The 27409-nt window shown below is 37.1% G+C and overlaps 1 protein-coding gene across 1 annotated transcript in view; it reads right to left on the reverse strand.

The window, feature by feature from the left end:
- Positions 1-27409, reverse strand: part of Frmpd4 (FERM and PDZ domain containing 4) — a 1030958-nt gene that overhangs the window by 947121 nt on the left and 56428 nt on the right. The window lies entirely within an intron of this gene.

Consider the following 27409-nt stretch of genomic DNA (forward strand, 5'->3'; position numbering starts at 1 on the left):
AGCCAAAATTTAACCTCTCCTTTAAGTCTCAGGTGTCAGCTATTTTTTTTCCAAGTGACAAAGAAAATGACTATGACGGGGACAATTGAACAGAACCAGAGTTATTTTATTGCTTTTGTTTACTTTCCTGGTACACTTTCAGTGGGGAGAGGATCTGTGACTTTAAAGTCTAAAATCATTGGAGACAAATTCACTTCTGTAAAGAGAAAGTCCACAAAGTTTCTCCTCATGAAATTAGACAAATCTGTCAAAAAGCCATTTCAGCATTCTTAAACTAGACCATGGGCATACAACAGAGTAGTATTTATTCATGAAAACCACTGAACCTTGGGTAAGAAGATTTGATCCTGCAAGATTCATAACTGGCCCTGTTTCTACCCCTATTTTCCCACCCTAGCCCTGGATGGTTGTATTAATGCAGTAGTTCAACCAGGGCAGAGTGAGCCTTGAACATCAATAGCTTCATTTTCTGCTAGAGAGGCTTACTTGATTTCCTTTCACCAACTTTTAAAAATTATGATAAAATATACATTTTTTATTTTTAAATTTTATTTGTTTTTATTAGTACATGTTTGCAATAGATAATGAATACACTTATCTTGGGGAGTTGGCACATATATGTATCACATCTAAATTCATTTTACTTCCTATTATTTCCCCTCCCTTCCCTCTCCCTAGATCCCCTTCCCATCTGCAAAAGGCCTATCTCCCTGTTTCCTATAATCTATCTTTTATTTTGCCCTTTAAATTATTTTTATACTTTGGGTTTCTCATATAAGAGAAACAATGTGATATTTAGCCTTCTGTGTTTGATTTAACTTACCATATAACAAAATTTAATGTTGTAACCATTTTAACAGTAGTTTAGTAATAAGTATATTCATATTCTTATGCAGTCAAATCTCCAGAACTTTTCATCTTGCAAAACTAAAATCCTACATCTATTAACCAAGAACTACATTAAAATGCTTCTGCACAACAAAAGAAACAACCAACAGAGTGAAAAGATAGCCTACAGAATGGAAAACAAGTTTTACCTGCTATACCTCAGACAGAGGACTCATATCTAGAAAATATAAAGAACTAAAAAAATAGATCTCCAAAATAATAGACCCAACCAAAAAATAGACAAGTAAAACAAATAAACACTTCATAGAAGAAGTAGAAATGGCCAATACATACATGAAGAAATCCTCAATATTGTTGGCCATTGGAGAAATGCAAATCAAAACAACACAAAGATTTCATCTTAACCCAGAAAGAATGGCCATCATGAAGAACCCTTTTACATTGTTGGAGAGAATGCAAACTAGTACAACCACTATAGAAATCAGTATGAGAATTCTTTTTTTTTTTTTTTTTTTTGGTATCGGGGATTGAACTCCGGTCCTTGCGCTTGCGCAGCAGGCGGCGAAACATCTGACCTAAATCTCCGGCCCAATATAAGAATTCTTAAAAAACTAAATCTATAAATTCCGTTTGACCCAGCTATTCCCCTTTTAGGTATTTTCCAGAAAGAGTTAAAGACATCATATTACCGAGATACATACACACTCATGTTTATAGCAGCACAATTCATAATAAGTAACTCTTGGAAGTGGCCTATAGTGGCCTATCAACGGATGAATGGATAAGGAGAATGTGTTATTTGTACATGATGGAGTACTACTCTGCCATAAAGAAAAATAAACTTAAGTCATTTGTAGAAAAATGGATGTGTCTTGACACCATTATATTATGTGAAATAAATCAGACACCCAAGCTTAAATATCACATGGTTTCTTATATGAGAAACCCAAATGATAAATAAAGAGCAGGAGGGGGAAGGAAGGTAGGGAGAGGGGACAAAAAAAGGAATTAAGATGTGTTGTATACACGTGCCCACTCCACATAAGTAATGTAAACATTATGTACTGCAAATATGTACTAATAAAATATTTTTAATACAAAAAGGTATAAAATTACAAAAAATAAGAATGTTGTGATAGTTATAAAACTCGGGTCAGTTTAATCCAGTATTTTTATTTTGTAAATGATAAAACTATCTTCTTCAGCACCTGAACATATATGAATATCCTGATGGGACCTTCTATGTGTCTTATATTTGAGCTCTGATATCACCTTCTACTTTTTCATGTTGGTGGGGCAGTGCTCTATGCGACACAGAATACTGAGAATGCAGGTCAAGAATCTATGCTACGGTGCTGGCAAAGAAATAGACCTGAGGACCAGTAGAACAGATTAGAAGATCCAGGAACAACTCCAGACACACTCAGCCACCTCATCTCTGACAAAGGAGCTAAACACCCTCACTGGAGGAAAGATAGGCTCTTTAATAAGTGGTGTTGGGAAAATTGGGTTTTGACTTGCCAAAGATTAAAACTAGACCTATATCTCTCACCATGCACTAAACTAAAATCAAAGTGGATTAAAGATCTAAATATTAAAACAGACACACTAAACAGGCTGGAAGACAGGTTAGGTAGAACTCTTGAAGACATTGGTGTAGGAAAAGATTTTATGAACAAAACCTCAGTTGCCCATGAACTAGCACAAACAATCAACAGGTAGGATCTCTTCTTACTAAAAAGCTTCTGCATAGCAAGAAAAACCACCAACAGCATGAAGAGACAGCCCATAATGTGGTAAAAATTTTTTACCAACTGTGGCTCAAACAAAGGTCTACTATCTAGAATATATAAAGAACTTTAAAAAAATCAGACCTCCCAAATTTAAAGACCCAGTCCAAACATGGGCATCTGACATGAACAGACATTTCTCAGATAAAGAAGTAGAAACAGCAAATAAACATATGAAATAATGTTCAACATCACTGGTCATTCAAGAGATGCAAATGAAAACAATGCTGAGATTCCATCTCACCCCAGAAAGAATGGCTATCATGAAATCAACCAATAACAAATGCTTATAGGGCTGTGGGGAAAAAGGGACCCTGCTCTACTACTGGTGGGAGTGTAGACTGGTGCAACCACTGTGTAAAACAGTATAGAGATACCTCAAAGAACTAGGACTGGAAGTCCCATTTGACCCAGCTATTCCCCTACTTGTTATCTTCCCAAAAGAATTAAAAGAATCCTACCACAGTGATATATGTGCACCCATGTTCATAGCAGCACAGTTTGTAATAGCTAAAACTTGGAAACAGCTCAGTTGCCCATCAAATGGGGACTGGATAAAGAAAATGTGTTTTTTTATATAAAGTGGAGTACTACTCAGCCATAAAGAAAGGTAATCTAGAGACATTTATAGCTAAATGGATGCACCTTGAGGCCATACTCTTAAGTGAAATAAATAAGATACACATGTGTAAATACCGAATAGTTTCTCTGTTGTGAGAAATTGAAAGTGTAAATAAGGACTAAAAGGTATAATAGATAATGTGAAATAGGAAGAAAATGGCCAAAGGGGAAGGGAAAGTGAGAGGGGTAGGGGAAAGGAAAGAAGGGAATGGACTTAATATGAGAAAAGGAAAAAATGGAAACAAAGTCCTTGTAAATAGGGAGGGGTGGAGGGGTTGAAGGGAGGGCAGAGAGGAATGGGGAAAAAATAAGAACCAAGATAGATTATGTAAAGGTACAAATTTCCAGTGATGAATGTCATTATATTGCATGCCTAAAATGTACCAATAAAATTAATTTTTTAAAAATCTGTGCTAGAATCTCAATATTTAATTTGAACTGAGCATATCTGTTTTAAGTTTACAGGAATAAGATTGGTGAGTTTGAGCCATTCTCCAATCAGGTCTAACATAGTAGCTTTTCTACTAATTAATTATTCAGCTTATGCTGCTGCAAATTCTCCAAACATACACAGAATACTAGTGCAGGGGCAAACAAAAATAGCCTCTAGCATTAAAAAAGAAAACACCACCATTCTATCACTGTAAATTAATATTCATTTCTGGATGTTAGTCATTAACAGTACAAAGAGTCCTGCATGCAAAATGAGGAGACACGCAGAGTGAGCACCAAGATTCCTTCCAATCTTAATGTAAATCATGACCCCCTATTTTTCTTAACTATAATTTATCATTTCTACCCACTATCACCTATTTCTGTACTAGTTGAGCATGAATCTATTTTTGCTGCACTATTCTTTTACCACATCCGTAGGAGAGTAAGACTTTTCACATCAAGGGTAACATATGTAAAATATCAGCTTTTAGAAAAGCTGAATCCAAGGACATTCTAAAATACTTTCCTCAAAATCTAATGTCAACATATTTCTGACTCCTAAATCAAAGAAGTGACTAGTAGTTTTTTTGAAAAACAGAAAAGAAATCACTGAAATAGAACTCTTTTTAGTTTAAAATGAACTAAAATATAATTCATAGTCAGAAATGAAAATTCAGTCCGGCATGGTCATGGGTAGTTATGATGGTTAACCACTGCTGAGAAAAGCTGTAAGGAAAATAATTTGTTATTTTAAAGATTAAATTTAGGTAATGTCGGTCTCTTATCTTTTTATTTCCTTTTATCTTTTAGTATTAGGGAGTGAATGGGACAATGGGAAAATGGAAAGTGATTCACACTAGGGAATGAAATGGGGTAAATTGTTAAAAAGGGATGTGGATTTTGACTTTTAACTTTTAAGATTTTATCTTGAGACAGGGCCTTGCTAAATTACCCAGGCTGGCCTTGAGTTTGGGATCCTCCTGCCCCAGCCTCCCAAACAGGTGGGATTGTAGGTATGCTCCAACATGCCTAGCTATCACTTCATACTTTTCTGAACTATGAACATATATTTCTTTTACATTTCAAAGTCTAATAACAATTAACCAAAAACAAAATAGAGTTTTAAAATGTCCTCATGTGCATTTTCTTTTGAAAAAAAGGGATCTAGCAATAATGAACATTAAGAAGAAAAAAACTAAACTTCACCATCAAAAAGATTTAGCTTCAAACCTCAGCTTGTTTTATATTTCATTTATTATTTTCTCTCATTGCCTGCTATATGTTAGTTGTTCAATAAATATTCACTAAAGTGAACTAAACCACTGCAGTCATGCCTCTCCCAATTCCCATCTTTGTAATGTTGGGTAAGTCAAATTCTTCACATTCAAAGTAGAAGGAATAATGACTACCTCATAGAATTCAGCAGTCTCCAACCTTTTTGACACCAGGGACCAGTTTTGTGCAAGACTATTTTCCACAGACAGGGGAGCTGAGGGGATAGTTTCAGGATCATTCAAGGAGCATGCAACCTAGAAACCCTTGCTTGTACAGCTGACAGCAGAGTTCATCCTCCTATGACCATTTACAGTGGCCACTGAACGTGAGGAGGTGGAACTCAGACCACAATGCGAGTGATGGGGAACAGCTCTAAATACAGACGGAGCTTCACTGCCTTGCCTACCTGCTCCCCACTTCCTGCTATGTGGCCCGTTCCTAACAGGCCATGAACAGTTACCAGTCCATGGCCCAGGAGTTGGTGATCCCCAGATTAAATGACACGTGTATAGACAGCACTAAGCACAGTGCCTGGAACATAATAGTTTCCACTCATCCTCATCTTTAATTTTAAAATAAGTTCCTTCCCAGTGGGAAATAGTAGTATTTTTAACAAGGTAAAAATTTGGCTGCCCTTCATCTGACTTTTAAATACCACTTAGAAGACAGCAAGGATGGGCCAAGAAAAACACTTATCTTTGGTATGTTTCAGAGGTCCCAAAAGCACCCATGCATTCAATGAATTGCTTGAAGAACTTGTAAGACTCAGAAGCAGTTGTATTCATGGTGACTGTTTCTTACAGTGACTACCAAGGGAAAAAGACATTCTCTCTGTCTCTCTCTCCCCTGTGTTTCTCTCTCTATCTCTGTCCCTCTCTCCTTCTTTAATATATTTCTCATATTAGAGAAAACATGTGACACTTCACTTTTGGAGTGACTTACTTCACTTAATACGATAGTCTCCAGTTTCATCTACTTTCTTGCAAATGGAATGGTTTCATTCTTCTTTATGGCTGAATAGTATTCCATTGTGTGTATATTCCACATTTTCTTTATACATTCATCTATTGGCAGGCATCTAAGCTGTCTCCACAGCTTAGCTGTTGTGAATTGTGCCACTATAAACATGGGTATGCATGTATCACTATAGTGTGCTGTCTTTAATTCTTTCAGGAATATGCCAAGGAATGGATCAAATGGTATTTCTGCTTCTAGTTTTTTGAGCAATCTTTGTATTTTTTCCACAGTGTTCATACTAGATTACATCCCCACCAACAGTCTAAAAGTTTTCTTTTTCTTTTTCCTCCTGCATCCTCACCAGCACTCATTGTTCTCTGTATTCTTGATGAAAGCCATTTTGTCTGGGGTGAGACAGAATCTCAAAGCAGTTTTAATTTGCATTTCCCTAACAGCTAATGATGTTGAACACTTTTTCATATACTTCTTGGCCATTTGTACTTCTTTTGAAAAATGTGTATTCAATTCATCTGCCCGATTACTGATTAGGTTTTGGGGGGTTTTGAGTTAATTTTTGAGTTCTTTAGATATTCTCGATATTAATCAAAAGAGGAATTTCTTGAAGAGAGAAGCACCTGCTATGTTAACTTGGGGAAGAAGGCAGAAAAGTAATAATAAATAGGGCAAATAAAGAAAGAAAAAATAGTTGAAAGGAAAAGAGAAGAAAGGAAAGAGAGAGAAAGGAAATAAGACAGGTACAAGGAAGAGGGAAGGCACAAAGAGAAAGTAGCCACCTGGCTGACCCAACCTCACTCCATAATTACAGTGTCTCCTGACCCTATAATACTCTTTCTCAATGCCACTCCTATCAGTGCTCTATATTACATTCTGCTTCCTATATAGCTACACTATGTGTGCCTGTTTCTCTCTTGTGCGCTCTCTCATTCATAAATACACATCCATATTTATTGCCGGTCACCTTTTCATTACTGTGAAAAAATACCTGAGAAAAACAGCTTAAAGGAGAACAGGTTTACTTTGCCTCCCTCAGTGTCAGAGGTTTTGACTTGACAGAAGTATGTGGTGGGACAAACCTGCTCACTGCATGGCAGCCAGGAAGTGGGGAGGGCGTCAGAGAGAAGGAATGGGCAGGGTAAAAGATATACTCTTCAAAGGCATGCCCCCAATGAACTACTTCCTCCAACTGGGCCCCACCTCCTAATAGCCCATTCAGCTATGAACTCCTCAATGGACCTTCACTGATGAAGTTAGTGTCTTTCTGATATAATCACTTCTAAGTCTCACCTCTGAATATTGCTGCGTTGGAGATCAAGACTTCAATGCAATGAACATTTGGGGGAACATTTCCCACATAAACAATAACTAATATAATATAATATAAACAGTATTTAGTCCTGATGTGTTGGTTCTATCTGATTGCTCTGATAAAGAGAAAGAAGGAAGAGGAAGGCAAAACCCAACAGTGATAATAAGATTAGGCCAAAGCATTCAAGCTAAGTGGAACCAGATGGCATTAACAGGCTTTTGGAGCCCCTTTGAACTTTGAAAGAAATATATAGCCCTTCTGGCTTTAAAAGACAGGAGACATTGGGAAAATATCATGACAGAATAGGCTCTTCTAGGGTTACCTTTAAATTACAGTGACCTCCTTCACTTCTGAGAGGTCACAGGTTAGTTCTCTCATTTAGATACCTAGTGCAAGTTTTGAAAAAGCTGAAAGGTGCTGTTTTTATTCTTCCAGCCCTTCCTTTTCTTACTTCCAAAGTTCATAAAAAGGAAAAAAAGATAAAGGAGCTATTCCTTGCCCTGTGCTTTTGTAATTGAAAAATATGACAGATCCTTTTCTCTTTTTCTCACATTTTGTATTTTAAAAATTGCTGTCAGACTAAGGCTTTGCCAAGTTTCAACCCCAAGTGAAATCTTATCAAGAAAACTAAAAGATGTATCAAAAGCAGATGGATGGTAGGTATAATCATACAGCCAATGCATGTCTTATAGTTTTTAAAACAATTACATTCTTCTTATGTTAAATGTGTAATATTATTTATAATTATATTTATATATAGAAATATGAATTCCTTCCTCATTCTAATTTCTTATCACCAAGAAGGTTTCACTAAGCCCTGGGTTCAGTCCCCAGTGCTACAAAAAAAAAGTAGGTTTACTTTTGTAAAGATACATATATATCCATCTAGATAAAAATATACATACTAGATAAAAGAAGAAATTTGAAAACTAACGATGATAGCTTTCCATTTAGAGTTACCGGAAAGTCTATCACATGGAAGAACATATTTTCACAACTGTAGAGAATGGAAGTGACCAAATAAACACAAGATAATTTTCATCAGGCACACTAAACTCACTTAAAGAAAAACTTAGTATCAGTTAGACCCTTCTAAAAATTCAATGGGCTGGCTTATGCAGAAGTTGTCAAGTGATGGGAATTGTCACCAAAGGAGTTCAAGACTAGAGCTCTGGTATTAGTGAGACTGAAAAATAATTGGAGAACTAAGGAATTGGCAGAAGAGTGAACACAAACATTCTCACAAAATCTCAAAACAAAGATCAGTTACCAGAAATCAATTGGAGGGTTAGGAAAACTTTATTTAAATGGGCAGATTCCAAATGCCTTGCTGAGATGGGTCAGGTTGCGGAATATAACTAAGTAGGTCAGAAGTTAAAGTTTAGTACAGGCACAGAAGGGAGTTCCAACTAAATGGAAAGAAAGGGACTGAAACCCAAGAGAGAACATAGGGTCCAGAAAAGAGTGAGGTGAAGCTAGCCCATGTGGAAGTACCACACTCACCCTGGAATTTCTGGTTTAACATAAGAAACTTCATTTCTTACTTAAGATGCATGCCCTAGTGCAGAAGGATCTCTGAGCTCTGTCCCGCACAGTCTTTCTGGAAAGTCAAACTCACAATCTTTGGCTCCTCATAACTGCTCTGTCTGGACCACAGGAGACTCCAAGGCCTCTGAATATAAGAAAGGAGAAGGAAGAAGCACATAGCTCTTCAGTGCTTTAGATATACACGGAGGCTTCACTTATGCTCCTATTTCCATTGCCCAGAATTCAGTCACAGCCCCAACTCAACTATAAGGGAGGCTAGGAAATGTAGAGGAGGAAATGAGATTTCTATTGCAGGAACACCCACTACCCAAACCCCAGACAGAATCCTCTCTGTGTCCAGTGTAGAGAAGCGTCAAACATTCTTTGTCTCAACTTACTTTCCTATGAAGTTCTTCTGTCCCCAGAGATGAGATGTGTTCTGAATTTCTGACATGGTGAATAATCATCATTTGGGCATTCAGAAGAAAGTCAGGAATGGCAGATATCCAAAAAAAAAAAACATGCTGGCAAGGATATGGAACAACAGGAACTCTCATTCATTGCTAGTGGGAGTATAAAATGGTACAGCCACTTTGAAAGCAGTTTGGCAGTTTCTTACAAAACTAAACATACTATTATCATATAATCCAGCAATCACACTCCTTGGTACTCAAATGAACTGAAAAACACATGTCCACACAAAAATCTGTGCAAAGATACTTATAGCAGCTTTATTTATACTTGCTAAAACTTGGAAGCAACAAAGATGTCCTTAGGTAGTTGAAAGGATAATGAAACTGATTTATCCAGGTAATGAAATATTATTCAGCACTAAAAAAGAAATGAGCTATTAAGCCAAGAGGAGACATGAGGGAAACTTAAATGTATATCACTAAGTGAAAGAAGCCAATTTGAAAAGGCTTTATACTATACGATTTCCACTACAGGTATAAGACATTCTGAAAAAGGCAAAACTGTAGATACACTAAAAGTACCAAAAGTGGTTGCCAGGGGATAGCAGGGAGAGAGGAATTACTAAGCAGAGCACACAGGATTTTTACATCAGTGAAACGAATCTGTAGGATACTGCAATGGTGGAAACATGTCATTACACATTTATCAAAATCCATGGAGTGTACAACAGCAAGAGTGAAACCCTGCTGTAAATTAAGAACTCTGGATGATAATGATGTGTCAGTGTAGGTTCACTGATTGTAACAAATGGACCACTCAGGTGCAGGACGTGGATAGTAGGGAAGGCTGTGCCTCTGTGCAGGGGCAGTGGTTCTATGAGAATTCTGTACCTTCCACTCAATTTCACCATGAGCCTTAAATGTCTATAAAAATTAAAGCTTATTAATGATAAAAAGAAAGGGCTGGATATGCTTCTCTTCAATTAGGTAGTAGAAAGGCTATATTTCTCAGGGAGGAAGTGAAGCAGATGACCTCATAAAATCCCTTCCAACCCTCATGTTCCCTGATTTCTGCCCTCCGTTTGGTATGGGAAGACCACTGACTCTTAGAGCAGGGAGGGATTTTAAAGGCCAACCGATGGGTGAATTCCTTCTTCTGCAGCATGGCTACTGAAAGGTTATCTAGCCTGTGCTGGAAGTTCTTCAGAGAATGGAAATTTGCTGTCTTTCTGATTAACTCTTTGAAAACCTCCTTGAACCTCTTTGAAATATGTTCTCAATTTGAGACATCTGTATCCCCATAGTTCCTGCCCATAGGATATATGCATGGGAATCAGAAAGACAGTGATGTCTGGAAGTAAATCTCATACCTGTGCCATAGATGTGAAGCACTTGCTGAAGAGGTGGCCAAGAAAATGAGGCAGAGATCAGAAACAATTTGACAAGCCCAGAGAGGACAGCAAGTTGGGCTCAGAGAGAGACCTTGATGTCCTGAAGGATATAGGCAGAGGTTCAGCTTAAGTGCTGGTGAGGGTGCACCATGCTAAGCCATGGGCAAAGAACACATTCACTTGTTTGTGCCAGGGTCAATTACATCCTTTTGTTGGATACTGACTTTATTTCAACTAAATTTCCCTAAGTCACATCATCCCTCAGAGGTTCTTCTAAACTGTTTACAGACTGAAAGCTCCACCTACTTAGGAGTCCACAGTTTGTGTCAAAAATATAAAAGAAGTGGCTGCACCACCCTCGTTCAGGCCTCCCAGCCAGGAGCAGAGTGGTGAGAAGCAGAGCCCCCTGGAGCTGTCCATGCTACATCACCCTGTCCAGGCATCCCAGCCAGGGGTGGACCGGTGAAGAGCAGAGCTGGGCGGGTGCCTGCAGCACCACTCTAGCACCACCACCACCACCCCTACCTGGTTGCACCTGTACCTGGATCCATACCCCAGAGGCACAGGGGGTTATAAAGGCCATTGTCCCGAGCTCCAGAAGATAGAGCAGAAGTGAACAACAGAAAGAGGGCCTCTCTCAGGCTCCTTGATGAAAATTGAAGCCCACTGGAAAAGTGAAGAGAATCTCTGCAATAAAGACACACGAGACCAGTTGGTAAGTTGGAAGAATGACCACCTCCCATTGGAACTTGCACTACCTTCAGGGGAAGGGCAGCTAGAACCTGCAGTAGAACCTTGCAGAATTCAACCCTACAGGAGGTCAGGGAGCTCAACTTGGGCCTTGAAGCCAGAAGTCAGCCTGAAACTTACGGGTCTGCTGCTGGCTTGCTGAGACTAATTGACTTAGGTCTGCACACTGCAGCCCACGTTGTCCATTGTGACAGCAGAGATATACTCTGAAGGAGGCCTTCATTTTTATTTTTTATTTTCAAAATTATTTTTTCTCTTATTCTCAATTTTTAATTTTTATTTATTTTTTTCTACTCTTCAAATTTTTTCCTTCTTCTTTTTCTTTTTTTCTTTTCTTTCTTTCTCTTGCTATCTCACCCTCTCACATTGTTCTTCATCTCCCTCTTTGTTCCTGTTCCTGTCCTAATTCTATTTCTTCTTTCTTTTTCTTTTCTCTTTTTCCTTCTCTCAATTGTCATTAGTTTCAAAGGAAAGTGAATACAGTTTCTAGCTTCCCTATTCCTGTTAGGTTGTTCTGTTCTTGTCTTTGTTCTTTCATTCTGTCTTTTCCTCTTTAGCAGTTCCCTAGAGCTTGCGTGAACTTCCTGTGTCCTCTGGCCTCACTTCTAACCTTTCCCTATCTTCTATGCCTCCCTCCCCAACTCCTTGTAAGTCCCCATCCCAAAGGGTAAAGTTGCTATATTGAAGAGTTTATTCACTATAAACATATGTTGGGTTGGTCCTCCATTTTGATTTAATTCACACAGTTAAAGGGGATAGATTAATAACTACCACAAATTGTCATTTTCGAAGCTGTACTTGATACTATAGTTATTGCTGATTCTATCACTTGAGCTTAGGTGTTGTGATTGATCTAATCAGTTATCCTTCTGGTATAATGAAAATGAGATTGCTGCAGAGTCATTAGATTCTCAAAACCTAAAGACCAGCTATGTCTGAAAGACACCTCTAAGAGGCAGTCATTCCATAAGGGTTCTAAATACAACCAAAAAAGATACCTACAATAAGCAATATCGAAGTATCAACCCAGGAACTAAACCAAGGACAGTAACCAAAATAAAAATGAGAAGACATTTAAGCAAGCTACAATCCCAGACTTCCAGTTCACCAAAGGCAAACTCTGGAGGAAACAAGGTGGGAAAGTCTGATAATCAACCACCTGGACACCCTGAACTGATAGCACAGGAAGTAACAAAACAGTCAAATGAGGCTCTAGAAAAATTCAAAACAGAAATAATTTCCCAGATAACTACAGAGATGGTGAGCAGAATGAAAGACATGATTAGAGACTCCAGAACAGAAACAGATTAAAAAAATAGATAAGTTCAGGACCATGATGGAAGCCATGAGTGCCCAGCATAGGAAAGAAATAGAAATCATGAACACTCAACATAGGAAAGAAATTGAATCCATGAAACAGATTCAAGCAGATATCCTGGAGATTAAAAAACTCTATTGAAAGTATACACAGCAGACTGAGCCAATCTGAAGACAGAGTATCAGATATAGAAGGCAGGATGGTGGTCAGTGACCATGAAAAGAGAGATCTCTTAAAACTAGTAAGGGATCATGAGAAATCAGTCCAACAGCTCCTAGATGACCCAAAGAAGAATAATATAAGACTGATAGGAGTCCACAAAAAAGGAGGAGAAAGTGCAAATGACATAAAAAACCATTCACAGAAGTTATGACAGAAAACTTCCCCAACAGAGCAAAAGAATTGGACATACAGATAAGTGAGGCATATAGGACTCCAACTAGCCATGATCAAAAAAAATCTGTACCTAGACATATAATAATCAAGACCCCAGAAACCCAACAGAAGAACAAAATACTACAAGCAGTTAGAGAAAAGAAACAAATCACATGCAGAGGAAAAACCCAACAGAATCACAGCAGACTTTTCAACACAAACCCTCAAAACAAGGAGAGCCTGGGGTGAGGTATTTTAAGCCCTAAAAGAAAACAACCTCCAACCTAGACTGATGTATCCTGCAAAACTATCTTTCAAAATTGATGGGGAAATAAGACACTTCTATGACAAAGAACACCTGAGAAACTTCATGAATACCAAACCAGCACTCCAAACAATTCTAAAAAATATCATAGAAAAACACAATGAAGATCACAACTCCATGAGGCCCAACAGAGCAAATCCATCAGGCAAGGTAAGAAATTAAAAAAATTTAAATTAAAATGTAAATTTAAAAAGGGAAAAAATAAAAAAAGAGCCAACAACAGGAAAATAACATGACAACAATAAGTCAATACATTTTAGTTATAACCATAAATGTTAATGGCCTCAACTCACCAATCAAAAGAAACAGGCTGGCAGAGTGGATTAAGAAGCAAAATCCAACAATATGCTGTATACAAGAAATGTACCCAGTTCAAAAAGAAACTCATAGACTGAAAGTAAAAGGATGGACAATAGTTTTCCATGCAAGAGGAACCTGGAGAAAAGCAGGGGTAGCTATCTTATTTACAGAAACAGTAAATTTCAAACCAAAACTAATTAAGAGAGACAAAGAAGGTCACTATATCCTTGTAAAGGGAATAATCCAAGAGGAAGAGATGACAATCATAAATACATATGCACCAAATACTTATGCCCCCAACTACACGAAACAAATATTAATGGACATGAAAAACCAAATAAGCACTAATACAATTGTAGTGGGGGACCTCAATATCCCACTGTCACAAATAGACAGACCATCTAGACAAAAAATTAACAACAAAATACTAGAACTGAACCAGGCTTCTGAACAAATGGACTTAATAGACGTCTACAGAGTGTTCCACCTCACAAAATCAGAATATACATTATTTTCAGCTGTACACAAGTCATTCTGCAAAATAGACCACATACTAGTTCACAGAACATGTTTAAGTAAATGCAAAGGAATTGAAGTTATCCCGTGTATATTATCAGACCATAGTGCAATTAAACTGGAGATCAATAGCATAAGAAACCGCAAGAACTTCACAAACACATGGAAATTGAATAACACTCTCCTGAACAACCAATGGGTCGCAGAGGAAATTAAAGAAGAAATTTGACGTTTTTTGCAATTAAATGATAATGCCAGTACAACATACAAGAATCTATGGGACACAATGAAAGCAGTTATATGAGGGAAATTCATAGCAGAGAATACCCACACTAGTAAAACAGAGTGAGCTCAAATAAACAACCTAATGTTGAATCTTAAACTCCTAGGAAAAGAGCAAAGATAAACCCAAAGCTCATACAAGAGAGGAAATTATAAAGATCAGAGCAAAAATCAATGCAATGAAGACTAAGAGAATGATACAAAAAAATCAATGAATCAAATGGTTGGTTTTTAGAAAGAATAAATAAAATCAATAAACCCTTAGCCAACCTTATCAAAAAAAAAAAAAAAAAGGAAAGAGGGGCTGGGGATTTAGCTCAGTGGTTCCAGTGCAGGCCTCGCAAGTGCAAGGTCCTGAGTTCGATCCCCGGTACCAAAAAAAAAAAGGAAAGAAAAGGCTCAAATCCATGCAATTAGGAATGAAAAAGGTGAAGTCACAACAGATCCAACAGAAATCCAGAGGACCATCAATACCTACTCTGAGAACCTGTACTCTAATAAAATGGAAAACACAGAAGAAATGGACAGATTTCTAGATACATATGAATTACCAAAGTTGAATGAAGAAGATATAAAAAGTATAAACACTCCAATTACAATGAGTGTAATTGAAAACGTAATAAAAAATTTACCGACAAAGAAAAGCCCAGGTCCTGATGGCTTCACTGCTGAGTTCTACAAGACATTTAGAGAAGAACTATTGCCTCTTTAAACTTTTCAATGAAATTGAAAGGGAAGCAATACTCCCAAATTCATTCCTGGAAGCAAGTGTTACTTTGATTCCAAAATCAGGGAAAGACCCAACCAAAAAAGAGAACTACAGGCCAATCTCCCTAATGAACATAGATGCAAAAATCTTCAATAAGATACTGGCAAACAGAATACAGAGGGCCATCAAGAAGATCATATGCCCTGACCACATGGGATTCATCCCAGGGATGCAGGGATGGTTCAACATACATAAATCAATAAATGTAATACACTATATTAACAGAGTCAAGGACAAAAACCATGTGATCATCTCAACAGATGCAGAAAAAGTATTCGATAAAATTCAACACCCATTCATGATAAACACCCTGCAGAAAATTGGAACAGAGGGTCTTTATCGCAACTTGACAAAGGCTATCTATGAAAACCCAATAGCCAACATTATACTAAATGGTAAAAAACTGAAAACCTTCACACTAAAATCAGGAACAAGACAAGGATGTCCACTATCACCACTCTTGTTCAATATAGTTTTGGAAACATTAGCCACAGCAATTAGACAAGAGAAAGAAATAAAAAGAATAAAGATAGAAAAGGAAGAAGTTAAACTGTCATTATTTGCTGACGATATGATACTCTACATTGAAGACTCAAAAAACTTCACAAGAAGACTTCTAGACTTAATTGACAGATTCAGTAGAGCAGCTGGATACAAGGTCAACAGTCAAAAATCAGTAGCCTTGTTGTGCACAAATAACAGACTCACTGAGAGAGAAATTAGGGAAATAATCCCTTTCACAATAGCATCCAAAAAAATGAAATATTTAGGAATCAATCTAACGAAGGAAACAAAAGACCTCTACAATAACAACTACAGCACTCTGAAAAGAGAGATCAAAGAGGATACAAGAAAATGGAAAGACATCCCTTGTTCCTGGGGAGGAAGAATATAGTGAATATAGTGAAAATGGCCATACTTCCAAAACTGTTATACAGATTCAATGCAATCCCGATTAAAATCCCAACAGTATATTTCACTCCAAAAATTCAATCCAAAAATTCATTTGGAACAAGAAGAGACCTATAAGAGGAAAAGCAATTCTAGGCAACAGAGACATGGCAGAGGGTATCACAATCCCCAACTTGAAACTATACTACAAAGCCACTGTGATGAAAATAGCATGATACTGGCAAAGAAACAGACCCAAGGATCAGTGGATCAGACCCAAGGATCAGAGTAGAAGATACAAAAACAACTCCAGACATACTCAGCTACCTCATCTTTGACAAAGGGGCCAACCATCCTCATTGGAGGAAAGATAGCCTCTTTAATAAATGGTGTTGGAAAAACTGGATTTCAACTTGCCAAAGATTAAATCTACACCCCTATCTTTCACCGTGCACTAAACTAAAATCAAAGTGGATTAAACATCTAAATGTTAAAACAGAAACCCTAAACTTTCTGGAAGACAAGTTTGGTAGAACTCTTGAAGACATTGGCGTAGGAAAAAACTTTATGAACAAATCCTCGTAGCATGGGAACTAGCATAAAGAATCAACAACTGGGATCTCATCTTATTAAAAAGCTTCTGCACTGCAAGAGAAACTACCAACAGTGTGAAGAGACAACCCACAATGTGGGAAAAAATTTTTACCAGCTCTTCCTCAGACAAAGGCCTACTGTTTAGAATATATAAAGAACTCAAAAAAATCAGACCCCCCCCAAATATAAAGACCCAATTCAAAAATGGGCATCTGAAATGAACGGACATTTCTCAGACAAAGAAGTAAAAACAGCAAATAAATACATGAAAAAAATGTTCACATCACTGGTCATTCAAGAGATGCAAATGAAAACAATGCTGAGATTCCACCTCACCCCAGTAAGAATGGCTGCTATCAAGAAATCAACCAATAACAAATTCTGGTGGGGTTGTAGGGAGAAAGGAACCCTTCTCCATTGTTGGTGGGAGTGCAATCTGGTGCAACCACTGCGGAAATCAATACGGACATACCTCAAACAACTAGGATTAGAAGTCCCATTTGACCCAGCTATTCCTCTGCTTGGTGTCTTCCCTAAAAAATTAAAAGAATCATACCACAGTGATATATGCTCACCCATGTTTATAGCGGCACAGTTTGTAACAGCTGAAACTTGGAAACAGCACAATCGCCCATCAACTGGAGACTGGATAAAGAAGGTGTGGCGTATTTTTTTTAATAAAATGGAGTACTACTCAGCCATAAAGAACAAAAAACTAGAGACATTTATAACTAAGTGGATGCACATTGAGGCCATACTCTTAAGTGAAATAAATAGGACACATGTTTAAATACTGAATAATTTCTCTGGTGTGAAAAACCAGAAGTGTAAATAAAGATAAAAATATATAATTGATATTGTGAAATAGGAAGAAAAGGTCTAAAGGAGTATGGGAAGTGGGAGGGGTAAGGGAAAGGAAAGAAGGGAAAAATATGAGAAAAGGAAAATAATGGAAACAATGCCTTTGTAAATAGGTAAGGGCAGAGGGGGTGAATGGAGGCCAGGAAAATGGGTAAAAAATAAGAACCATGATACATCATGTAAAGGCACAAGATCCTAATGATGAATGTAACTGTATTGTATACCTAAAATGTACCAATAAACGTAATGAAAAAAAATTTTTTAAATCTCATCCAAATCAAGTGGATACTTCTCAGTCCTTATTGCATTTGGTATTCCTTCAATATCTACCATTGCTGTTATCCTTTTCTCTAATACTTTCTCCTTCCCTGTTTTAGCCTTTTTTATTTCAGGCCTACATTCTCCCAATGGATTCTCTCCCCTCTCTTCTAATAATGATATTTTTGGCAAAGCCTAATCTCAGCCTTCTTATCTTACAATATTTTGCTGGGTAACCTATCCACTCCCATGGCTGTACCTACACTCATATATTAATGAATTCTAACTCTGTATCTCTTCTATGTGCCCCAGAGTCATCTTTACTTGAACAATCCTAAGAGCCAAGCAGTATGTGTGCTCACAATGGATTTCACTGCTGTTCGTTCACGTGTTCATGCATTTCCAACTTTGCACTGTAGTTACCCAGTCCCCAAAGGCGGAAGGCCAAAAATCCTGCTGCATTCTTCTCTGTCCCTGAACCCTTATAATCTAGGCATGAAATCCCATCAATTTTACCCCTAGGAAGCTCTAAAACCTGCCTCTTCTTTCAGTTCTCATTACCAATACCATGGTTACTTATCTCTCATCTGCACTGTAATAACATTCTTCATTAACTTTACATTTCTTTGAGCATAATATATTAGAGTATAGGGGCTTTTATAATGAACAAGTTTATTAGCTCAATCTTACCCTTACCAGTCTAGATCCTCACAAGGCACTAATTGAAACCATTCCCAGTTTTGATCATCTAGTGGTTACTTTAATATCTCTATATAGTATGCTTTATGTCACAATTTCTTGCTTTATCAAAATCAGACATTTCTCTTAATTTTCTGCTATTGTAGATTAATATTTAACCCACTTTCTTTACTCCTAAATTTCTAGTACCACTTCTTCCCAAAATTCTGTATGTTCCTAATATAAGGATTTTCCTTCAAAATTATCCCATCAAAAATAAAGCCCTTATTAAGACTTTCATATTACAGGCAGCCAGCCTATCAATAATTTAATTTTGAACAACATACTGTATTACTATTTGGGGAAGGCACATCAACCTGAAATGACCTCAATCAAAGGTAGATTTGGATGCTTACAGAGGTCACCTGACACAATGGAGGAAAGTAAAGAAACTTAATACAGCTTGAGTCATTGTTTCTGGAGAAATTTCTTGAAACTGCAGTTCTGAGTGCCACTGCACACAAGCCTTTTTGAAAATCTCTTTGCTAAAATACATTAAATGTTTATGTTGTGGAGTTCAGTATAAATTAATAAATGTGAATCTGGATAAAATTTCTAATGGCAGAATCATATTTAGATTCAAAAAGTGCTGCAATCGAACAACTTAGAGGAAGTGAATATGGCACTGTGCTCTCAGGTGGCTGTAGATGAAGGAGAAATAAATGTCAATGTGCAAGTGTGGCATTTGAAAGAAACTGTAAAATGAAATAAAAGAGTGAAATTGAGCAATTTTGTATAATAGTACACTTTATATACCATGTAGTTTTACATATACATATGTAATTAAAATTGAAGTTAAAATATTATAGGTGGCCATTTAGCCATTGTAACTTTTTATCTAAATGTTGTACATTCAAGTTGAATGAAGAAAAGTTATTTTCAACTTTCGTATTTAGCAAAATGATGGTTTAATTTCTATTCAGGGTCCACTTATATTTAAGTGTATGTTCCAGCTGCTTCTCCAGATAAAGATCTCCCCATTAGTCAGACCATCACCAACAGCATTCTTCACTATTTTAAGTACACTTCTACTTCTCTATTTTGTGCTCTGCCCATCACGGCCAATGTCTCTTGCCTCCTTATTTTATAAGAGGAAACAATAATATTTTCTTCTTTCCCTCCACCTCTCTAGTCCCCACCAACCTATGTAACAAAACCTACAATTTGTCCAGCAAGGGTTATAAACTGTTGGTTCCTAAGGGAAAGATGAACAGATGTATTTTGTTTGATTTAAACAGCAACTTATAAATCAAATTAATTTCCCTGGATTTTAAACTGAGAAACTTCAACTACAACAGGGCCTCTACTTTTTTAGTATTTCTATTGGTTTTATTCTTTTGCCTTCTCTATGACATGACCTTCACCCTAGAATGCTCAGTCATTCAGCATTTTAGAAAGAGAAGAGAATTCATTACAGAGGAAATGAAGAGAAATTCTAAGGCAATATTCATCTTTTGATCACCAAAAATAGGCTTATGAAGCAGGACACTAATCCTCCCAAACTAATTTTGTGGGAGAAGATTTTCTAGATTACTTTATGTTCTTCTTGAGTTTGCTCAGGGCCCAGCTTCATAGATTTCTATGGAACCTAACGAGAGGTAATTGATCCTTTCATCTTTGCTAGTTAGACCTATACTATGGAAGTTGAGAATTATAAATAGGGTCACTGAACAGCCTGGTTTGACCGCTATAGTCACACTTCATACTTGCCCATATATCTTATCCAGCAAGTGCGTCTTTTCACTCTCAAATGTGCTCCAGATTAGGTGACATAGCTTATAGTTTATGATCATCATAGTTACAACAGAAGTTAAGGGAAAGCCCTTTGTGATGGTTAGTTTTTGGCTGGGCCATAATATTTGGTCAAACATTATTCTGCATGTTTCTGTGTTTTCAAATGAGATTAACCTTCAAATCTTTGGGGCCAGGGATTTAGCTCAGTGGTTCCACCGCCTGCTGTGCAAGCACAAGGACCACAGTTCGATCCCTGGTACCAAAAACAAAAAACAAAAACAAAAAAACAAATCTGTAGCCTGAGTAGATTCCCCTTCTGAATGTGGGTGGGCTTCATCCAATCAGGTGAAGGCCTAAATAGAACAGAAAAAGACAGACTCTAACCAAGTAAGAAAGAACTAACTCTTCTTGCTTGACTGCCTTCAAACTGGGACATTGGCTTTTCCCTACCTTCAGAATTGAACTAAAACAGCAGTTCTCCTTGGGTTTCAAGCCTACCAGCATTCAGATCAGATTTACACCATTAGCTCTCCTGGGTTTTCAGTTTACTGACTATTCTACAGATGTTGGAACTTGTCAAATTCTATAATGGTATGAGCCAATTTCATATAATAAACATCTATGTCTATATCTATACCTATATCTACTCTATATACCAACACATCCACATATGTATCTGTATCTCCTATTAATTCTGTTTCTCTGGAAACCCTGACTAATACACATGTCTGTCTTTGGATCTAAGGAATTGGGGGAGAGAGGAAGAGGGGGAGGGAGGGAGAGAGAGCAAGCGCAAAATGAGCAGTAGGATCGCCCGCTTTCATCATTTTCACCTGTGCCTGGCACAAGAGTGACAAAAGGAACAAACTGAAGAGAATACTGAGAATATGGAACTCTGAGATGAAGCTGCCTCATGCCGTATTCTTAGTGCTCTTTTAGAGAGAAATGTAGCATGAGATTGGATATTTTTTGTTAGTTTTAATTGTACAAATTATTAATTTCCAACCATTTGTGACCTATAAAAAAATGATAATCAAACATTTCAAACTACATAAAAAGTAACCATATGACTCAATTCAAATTTTAATGGGCAAATTATTTCAATAGACAGTTCTCCAAAGTACAGATATAAATGACTATTAAACACACAAGGACATGTTCAACATTATTGGATATTAAGGAAATGAAAATCAAAATCACAATGAAATACCACTTCACATCCACTAGGATTGCTATAATTTAAAAAACAAATAATAACAATTGTCAAGAGAAGTTGGAGCCCTCATACACTGCTGATAGGAATGTAAACTGGTGTGCTCACTCTGCAATTATGGCAATCATTATACAACTTTGTTAATACACTGAAAACTGCTTAATTGTAAATTTTAAAAGAGTTAAAGTTATGGTATGTGAATTGCATCTTACTTATTTTTTAAAATAAGTAACATTTCCTAAACTTTTAGAGTGCAGTAACACTAAAGAAGGATTTTAGGTGTTTTGTTGTATTCTTCTTCCAACTAGCAGAAGAGAGATTGGGGAACAGCCATAACTGCAGCCTAAATAAAGAAATGAGATTCTTGTCCACATACCTGTAATGTGGTATGAAAGGAATGTTGTGACCCTACCATATACATTAAGACCCACTTCTGGTTCTCTTGAAACGTGATATCTCTAACAAAGACCCTGTATGAAAACTCCCATCTTCTTTCAAGAGCCACAAAAGCTGCCCATTTTCAAGGGGCATAGACTCTCCAGTTCAACAGCATCCCCAACCCCAACTGGCATCATTTACCCACACTGCCTATCTAGTTATGAGTATATGTGAATTTGTCATTCTCAAACAAGTCAATTTGAAAAGCTAAACACCAAGCAACAGTGTTTATATTTTGATTTTGTTAGGAATATGTGTAGCTGCAAATAGCAGATACCTGAATAACAGTACCTTTTAACAAGTAAATATTTCTTTTTCTCATCTATCAAAAAGTCTGAAAGTAGGTCATTGTTAAATTTAATCAAGAGCTCAATGACATCATACCTCACTGTTACAAGGGCTACTAGCTGTCTATCAACTATTTTTTTTCATTTCTGTGTAACTTAACCCTGAGATTATTGAAAGGGACAAACTTATAAGCCTCAAACAAAATATTCTCCTCCCTTCCAACTAGGAGTATTTAAGATACACCTGACCAATGAGATGTTAGTACAAATCACAGAAGAGGACCTCGAGGAAGGAAATTTTAACAGAATCAGCACAGTTGCATGCATCTTCTTTTCTCTTTGCTCTTCCCCTTCATCTTGCCTGAAATGAAAATATGATGGCTAGAGCTCTGATCACCATGTTGAGAATAGGAAGATTAGAGTCAGACCCAAAGGATGACAGAGCAAAAGCCAAAAAGATCAGGAGTCCCTATTTATATCATGTAACGACCATAGCAACCCTGGACTACCCAATCTGGATTTAATGAAGCCATAATATAACCCACTCTGTTATGGATTTTTATTAGTAGGAGCTGATTACAAGTACTACCTGACACACTGTCTATGTATTTTCAGCTGTTTTGGTCTTTCCATTAAAGTTTTTAAATTCCTATTGCCTTGCTCATGGCGAAAATGTGGAGAAGAGGAGAGAAAGGATATGCGTTCCAATAGCCTTCTGGATCTTTTAAAGGTAGCATAAGTACTGGGTCATTATTCAGGTACAACATTTCTATTTTTTCTAGTTGAGGGGGGAAGTAGGAGCAGATAAATTCTTCACGGAATACCTATGAAAACCTATCTATTGCAGAAGTTTTGCTATGTTGTACAGCTAAAGATGGCATATGTGCAAGGCACTCAGTGGAACTCAGAGTATGCCACTGATGCTTAAGTTCAGGTTCTTTGAGTCCCACATCTGCAACTCTCTATCCATTTCCCTTGATGCAGACTAAAGCAAACTTTTCATTTGAACAGTGCAGAGATGCACTACAATCAGGTGCCCCTGAATATCTACTGAGACTCCTCCAGATGATGGAATAAAGGGGTGTGTGTGTGTGTGCACGTGTGTGTAATTTCAATCTAAATAACAATGCAAGAATTCTTGTAGCAAACTAATACACCCAAGAATACATTCTTCTGCGAGCCCAGCTCAATGGACACTGTCTTGTTAAACAATAAATGACTCGTCCCCACCTTTTCACCTCCCTATCTTTCTTTGAGCCTTGAGTGTGCCTCTCCTACTACATTTGCCATTTTGTAATATGCTTCTTGTTTTCTGGCTTTTTGGTTGTTGTTGAACCTTCTGAGATCAACAACTGCTCTCCTCTACATATTTTCTTACACAGAAATCTAATTACTTAACATGGGATAAATGCTCTATAAATACTAGATGATTTGAATGAAGCTCTAAAAAAATTCATCACACTTTGAAGGAGGCTCATCAGTAAGCCAATCTGAAATAGCCTGTACTTGCAATTTGCACAATACACACAAAAGGAAAACCCATTAAAAAGTACTCAAGTCTTTAAGAACTTGACTTTGCTGTCTTGTAACAAAGATCAAGAAGAATATCTACCTCTCTTTAACAGGTATTTGCTATTTATCCTCCCTGTGCAAAATCATAGCTTTTGGGTACCCCTTCCTGTTCAATCAGCACCAAGAGGCCCAATGGCTGTGAAAGGTCCCTAATGCCTTTGCATCCCCTTGCAGCCTCCTACTTTAAGGCAGAGCTGATGAGCTCATTTGCAGTAATGCTTGCCTGGCCCTGCATATGGTTTGTAATATAAATAGATCACATTTTAGGCATATCAGCAAGACAAATGAGGCTTGGCCTCCCCAAAGTCTGCTGAAATCAAAATTCTCACCTTAAAAAGTAGACAAACCACTTCCACTTTCTACTTCTCAGCAAACTGGATGTGTTGTGTGGAATTCTCAATCTTTGGCAAACTTAGATAAGTTCTAGACTATCCTAAAATAAAATATTCCCAAATTAAAGTTTAAGCAGTAAACTTAATTTCAGATTTTCATTTATTATTAGATTTTGTGACTACATTTTTATTAAGGGCAACTTCACTTCATGATCTGGATTATAACCTATTACATTAGCTTAAACATATATATATATGTATATATATATCAGATTCTATTTTGTCACATATAGATAATACCTAATAATTTGCATTGCTTATGAAACAAGGGTCTATCAAAACAGAAATGAATCTGTAAAGTAAAGTTGACCATAAAACCAAATAATTCTGAGCTGTACCACACTCATAATAGTTTTTATTTTAAATAGTTCCCCATAAGAAGTTGCAAAAATAATACAGAGTTCTGTGTACTCTTTACCCAGCTTCCCCAAATAAGACCATCTTACACAACTACAGTACATTGTGAAATCCAAGAAATTGGCATTGGTACAATGCTACTAACTCAACTAATAATCTTGCTTGGATTTCACTCTTTATACTTTTTTTATTTGCAGGAAGAGTATAGCAATGAGTTCTATATAAATTCTCTTACACGTTTAAAATGTGTAACCACCACCACAATCAGAATGAACATTTATTATTCTATTTAAACATTTATGGAAGTCCAGCAATGCTCTAGACACTGCTGGGCATTCTACATAGCAACCTTATGAGGTAAATTTATTATCTTCATTTTGGAGTAAGAAGACTTACATAAAAAGGAAGAAGGTAGTACACCTTCTTTTGATCCTTTACTATCAGGCATTTGGCTAAGAGGAACATTATCTAATGTCATTAATTTCAATATGAAGGACTGAATTTTTAAATCTTTATATTGGGCTTTTACCAAGTCATAGCTCTTTAGTTGCCAAATATGTAAAATTAAAGTTCACAAAATCTGTCCACCATTTTTAAATGACAATTAGGCGTGAAGTGATTGAAGAGATAAAAAAATAAAAAATAAAAAGAGGGGCCATCTTATGATTCAGGCAGTAAGGCCAGAGGTCTTTAGTTCCTTTTGCTTTTTCCTCAAAACCATATCAACTCTTATTTCTGTCCTTGTTTTTCTCCTGCACCCAGACCATAATAGATTTATCCTCTAGGGATTATTTCTAAAAATAAAATCAGAAGAAGAAACAGTAAAGGTCTCTATCTTTGGTTTCTAAACGTTATTTTTAACATCCTCTTTATTTTAATCACCACTCCCTAGTAGAAAACATTCTGTCCACTGCACCTCCTGCAAGCTCTATGCAGTTAGGAAGAGTATGATCTTAGTACTTTGTGTGCCCCTGTCCCTTCTACCACCACTGGGGATCCAATAAAGGAAACATGGCAGAGCTCAGTAGGATTCAGCCCTGAGCTCTGGGGTTCTTGTCTGGCCTCCACCCCTCCCTTTCAGCAAATAATAAATCAAGCCCAGCCTAAAAGGATGAGACTGCATATGAATTTTTCTCCAACTTGACTGGCCACTGATTCACAATCTCTTTTCCCATTTCTTTACTCTTTCTGAGTTCCAAAGTTGGAATCATTGAAGTTCATCCTCATTTTCCCCCTAAAACAGTGATTCTCAACCAAGGGTGATTTCTACCCCTGGGGACACTGGGCAATGTCTGGAGACATTTTTGGTTGTCATAATTGCAGGAGGGGTGGCTACTGGCTTCTAGTAGGTAAAGACCTAGGATGCTGTTAAACATTCTCCAATGTACAGGATAGTCTCCACAAAGAAAAATTATCTTACCCAAAATGTCAGTAATGTTAAGATTATGAAATCCTGCCCTGAAAGATCTTATTCAATGCCATGATAAATCCAGCTCCAATCTACATGCTAATGCCTCCCAAATATGAATCTCTAGTCCAGCCTTCTCTCCCAACTCCGGATTCCTGTAGAAAACTGGATCTGCTTACATCTCAAACTTCATTTGTTCACAATTCAACTCTTAATGTTATCCACAGACCTGTTTTTCCCCCAGTCTTCTCCATATCACTACTGTCACCATCCAATTAGTCATCTTAGATTCAAATTTCAATTTTATAGAAATTACTTTGTGCAGATATATCATGATTAGAAATAATAATAGCAGATATGTTAAAAACTTCATTCAGGAGATGAGGAGAGTAAGACCCACAAGTTCCTGAGATGAGCCTAAATCTATAGACTTAATGTGATGGAAGAAAAGAATAAGAATTGTGTTCTCATACAGCTTCAGTCTGAAGCTTTCCCACAGTTGACCTGCTCCCTTAGGTGAAATACATAGTTCAGTTGCCTTCATTTCATTATGAGCATAAGTTGTTAAGAAGGTAGTTTGGCATGGTGTAGGAATCAGCACACTACAGTTTAAAGAGCACAATAAAAAGACAATAGGAAACAGGGAGATAGATCACTTGCAAATGGAGAGGGGATCTAGACATGGAGAGAGAGGGGAGGGAGAAGAGTAAAGGGGGACTAAAAAGAATTAAGATGTATTATGTGCATGTACCAACTCCCCACGATGAATGTAATCATTATGTACTACAAACATGTACTAAAAAAAAAAAAAAAAAAAGGAATCAGCAAACTACAGCCTGTGGGCCAGACCTGTGCAACCACATGATTTTGTTTTGTTTTGTTCTTTTTGTGGTTCTGGGGATTGAACCCAGGACCTCACACATGTTAGGCAAGTATTCTACCACTGAACTAAGCCCTCAACCCTGCCACCTCTTTTTCTATGGCCTGTCAGCAGAATTATTTTTACAATTTCTAAATTATTGGAAAAAAGAATAATTTATGATGTGTGAAAATTATATTAAATTTGGATTTTAGTGTCTGTAAATAAGGTGGCAAGTCACATTCCTTCATTGATGTATTGTCTGTTGCTTCCTTTGTGCTACAAAGGCATCACTGAGTAGTTGCAATACACACCACATGACCAGCAAAGCTGCAAATGTCTATGGCTATGATCTGGCCCTTTACAAAGTTTGTTGTCCCTAAAACAGTGATGAGAGCTCAAATTTTAGAGTTTAAAAAAGAAAACAGAGGCTGGGAGTATAGCTCAGGTGTAGAGCACATGCTTAGCATGTGCAAGGTCCTAGGCCCAATCTGCAGCACTAAAATAATAATAATAATAATGAGGAGGAGGAGGAGGAGAAAAATACATTTCAAGTGGCAGTATGTTCTTTGAGAATGAGCCAATGT

This window comes from Heterocephalus glaber, unplaced genomic scaffold (genome assembly GCF_053883595.1).
Source record: "Heterocephalus glaber isolate CG9 unplaced genomic scaffold, H.glaber_assembly_v1.0 deba00001594, whole genome shotgun sequence".
NCBI classification, from domain to species: Eukaryota; Metazoa; Chordata; class Mammalia; order Rodentia; family Bathyergidae; genus Heterocephalus; species Heterocephalus glaber.